At 36.3% G+C, this 4099-nt stretch overlaps 1 protein-coding gene across 1 annotated transcript in view; it reads right to left on the bottom strand.

Moving 5' to 3' along the window:
• Positions 1-959: 959 nt before the first annotated feature.
• tsnare1 (T-SNARE Domain Containing 1) overlaps positions 960-4099 on the bottom strand; it is a 337313-nt gene continuing 334173 nt past the window's right edge. The window contains exon 12 of the mRNA XM_017434702.2: positions 960-1507. The gene's annotated coding sequence lies outside the window, so the exon portion shown is untranslated. The remainder of the gene's footprint in view (positions 1508-4099) is intronic.

A 4099-nucleotide genomic window follows, 5' to 3' on the forward strand; every position in this document is an offset into this window, starting at 1 on the left:
GTGATCTACAGCTCTCGCTGGAGCGGTTCGCAGCCAAGTGTGAAACGGCCGGGATGAGGATCAGTGCCTCCAAATCCGAGGCCATGGTCTTGAGCCGGAAAAGGGTAGAGTGCCTTCTCCGGGTCGGGGAAGATGTCCTGCCCCAAGTGGTCAGATGATCAAACAAAGAGCAGTTCTGTCTCGCCCAAAGGTATGAATTTCGTCATCCAAACATCCAAATTACATGTTGAAGGGAAAAGACGATCTGTTTCTCTCCTGCAAACAGTGAGATAAGGCAAATGAATATTCAGATCCCAGCAGGTGGAATGCTCCAGCACCTGTTGATAAGGACCTGATGACTGAGATGACAGAGCAAACAAGTGGCCTAATGACGCTGACAAAAGGGAAAACTGTTTCAGACAGATGACTTCCGTGACACTGAAAGCTAAAACTGGGTTTATGGTTTATGAGTGTTACTGTGTACTGATCATGGCTGTGAAATGAATAAATGTCTCCTGTTTTGTTGATAATGTTGTCACAACTTCATCAGATGTTTGCACTGTGTATATTGCAATAATATTGTAATAAATCACAACAAAGACAGTTTTGACTTATTTAAATTCTTGAGTCCACCTTAGTATTTCAGAAATTCCACAAAAACTGTTTGGATTGTCATTATGCCCTTGGTAGTAAAGTTTGAACCAGTAATATTTGGGGTCCAAGGCCTCTGCCACAGTCACTTTGTGGGTCGGAAGATAAAAAGTTTGGGAACCACTGCTTTAACTTCTGCTGCCACGTCATTGCAAAACTACCCACTAACATCTGAATGTTAACTTTAATAGGAAAGTTGTCTCAACTTTCAGTCCTGCATCAAATGACACCAGACCCAAGTTTATATGCTAATTTTCAATCAGGATGCTGCACTCATGTTTGTATGTCCAAATTTTTGACCATTTTTTTTATACAAAGACACATAAATAATCATTTTACTGTTGAACTTTATTCTGGATTACATGTTTATTCAATTAATATCTACTATCACTAAACACTACAATATAATTTATAATAAATCTGACAGATTGTTTTTCATACCAGTAGAAATCTTTAAAGGAAATAGAGCATATAGTACACAGCACTTCTGCTTTGTCTCACCCAGATCTTTATCCTCAGCTGTTTTCTTGATGTTAGGAAGTGAAGGAATGCCACACAGCTCAGCACCATTTCACAACAGAGACAGGAAAAACTGACATTGTCCATGTGATGCAATCAATAAATGTCTACTCATGATTTTCGGATAATAATTGAGTCAAAGCAAACAACTATAGCATAAAAACAAACAAAATAAGCACTATGATGACAACATGACAGGCTCTGGCTTGGTTTATGCTGTGATAAATCCTCAGACACCTGCCAACAGAGGTGGAGATGATGGAGTAGAGATGTTGTAAGACTTTCAGCTTGGAACCAGCTGTTCAGGTCATGAGACAGGGCAGGAGCGGTGCAGGGACTCTGTCAGGACAGCAGCTACCTGTAAAACACAAACAGAGCAGACAGCACTCATCATTCACATCTCTACTAACAGCTGATGTTCAGTGATGGCATGAAGACTCTTCCAGGAGCAGATGGGCTTCAGAACACTCACTGGAGACTTGGGCTAGCCTCGATTGTGAATTATTAATTGGGAAGATTTCTTAAAGTGTCACAGGTTGTAGGAGGTAATTTATGATTAGTGGTCAATGGCTGAGTTTTAATTAAGTCCAGGCCAGAGTTCAAAGTGCTGGAGATGGAAGTGGTTCATTAATCACCAACTAGCAGACTGGACCAGTACAATAAAGGCCAATGAACATCACTTTTATCTGAATTACATTTAATAAGTGTCCTGCTGGAAACATGTGACTGAGTAAAGCCCAGATAGCAGGAAGGTTTCTAAAAATAAAATGGGTGAAATATGATGAAAAGATTGATAGAAATCACATTTCAGGACTTTATCAAATAATAATTAAACTATTAACAAACAGAATAAAATAAAATGAAAAAAAAACCTGCTGTTTTAAATTTGAGTTTAAGTCTTCTTTTTTTTTTTACTCAATTCCTGAGTAAATAAAGGCCTAGCATTCTTTGAAGGAATCCATATTACTCACTGCCCACTTGTCTATCAAAGTTTTTAAGACTTTTTTCCCCTATAAAATCAGTATATCAAATTATTCCTCACGATTCTTGAACAAGTACACTATCATAAGATGCAACATTCTGAAAGTTAGATGACTCAAAGTTTTCACAACACAATTTAAGTTTAACATTCTGTGATAAGATTTTCAAAAATCATTAAAAAATCATAAAATATAGATGATGTCAAGATGTCAAAATGTCAGTTCAGTCATTTAAAGACCAACTTTCTGTGACCTGTTCATACTTTGTTTATACTGTGTTAAAACTATAGCGCTTTAAAGAGGGCTTGGGTTTCTAGCTCAATTCACTAAAATCTGTTCTCTATGGAGACATATTCACAACTTTTTTTTTCAAACAAATTTTGTCTACATTGTACTGTTACCAAATGTTATAGTGAGCTATTCCCAATGAAGTCACACTCTTTGATGTACATTTTGAATCGAGATTACCATTAAAAATTGTGAAGAACATACTAAATAAACCATAATAAGCAAGCCAATGTTAAATTAATATCAAAGAGCCTCATACGACATTACCCTTACAAAAAAATCCCACGAAATTCACATGTGATCACATGTGATTCCCATTTTCCACATGTGGTTCACATAATCCACAAAAAAATCACGTTTTCACATGTGGAAATGTGGGAATCACATGTGATTCCCATGTGATCACATGTGAAAGTCACGTGATTTTCATGGGATTTTTTTTGTAAGGGTATTGATGGATTGCCTTCTAAACAAAGCAATTTTGAAATGCATATTTTTTCTGAATGATGTTTTGGGCAAGTTCACACACACACAAACACACCCACAGTCATTCCTAAAAAAAAAAAAAAAATTTAGGTAAAATTTATTTTCATTTTATTTGAATTTGTTTTAATCCTCTGACAGTTGTGATGATGATGAATAAAAAAAAGAAAGACCTTCAGGTTTTTAATGTATTGTTTAAATTTATTCAAGGTTTTCCTAACCAGAAATATTAAACTAATGAAGTGATATAAGTAAAGATCAAAGCTGTATTAAGTGTGGAGCAAAACCAAAGTTGACACTACATATTCATGTAAAAACATGAACAAAAAGCAACAAAATACAACAAAACACTGCAGTGAAAACAGCTTTGGTAAACTACAGAATCACAGTTAAAGAAAATTCCTTCATAAGCTAAGAGACAGCTATATTAAATCAAATATTTCCCAAAATATCAAAGGTGTGCCTTTTCTTTACTTTATCAGCAGGTATTGTCAACAAAGGTGGCCAGGGAATCTGTGAAAGTGAAAAATCAGCATCTGACTGAGACATGATCAGTGAATGTGATGCAGGAAAGGTGAGTAGGAAGAAGTGAGAGTGGAGAGAATAGTGAGTGCTGGAGGGAGAGGAAGAGTGATGAGAAGACGATGAAGTTTGACAAGAGAATGAACATGACTGCACTGCAGAGCCTGTCCATGAAAAGACCTGAGGCATCCGTCAGATTGGTGATTTTGTGCCCATCTGCACAATGTTCCAGTGGTGACCCACTGGAAGGATGCCAGTTAAAAGGAGAGGAAGAGGAGGAGCAGGGTCACACTGATTCACTTGGAGGTACATCTATGTGTGTTCACCCTTCACTGGAACTAGAAAAAGTTGAGCTCACGCAGTATGCTGGTGTAGATTCTAAGTCATCTAGAATATGGTAAAATGAAAAATTAATAAATAAATAAATGGAAAAAAAACAGCTGGATTTTTATTCTGTTGTTGAAGATGTTTCAATTCCCATCAATTAATTGCAAAAATCAATTGCTTAGGCATTTTGAATTGTAAAAATCTCCCCAGATCTTCCCTAGATGGGAAGTAAAACATTTTCAGTGACATAAATCCTGTTGTTTCGTTTTATACACACACACACACACACACACACACACACACACACATATATATATATATATATATATATATATATATATATATATATA

This window comes from Kryptolebias marmoratus, linkage group LG16 (assembly GCF_001649575.2).
Source record: "Kryptolebias marmoratus isolate JLee-2015 linkage group LG16, ASM164957v2, whole genome shotgun sequence".
NCBI lineage: Eukaryota > Metazoa > Chordata > Actinopteri > Cyprinodontiformes > Rivulidae > Kryptolebias > Kryptolebias marmoratus.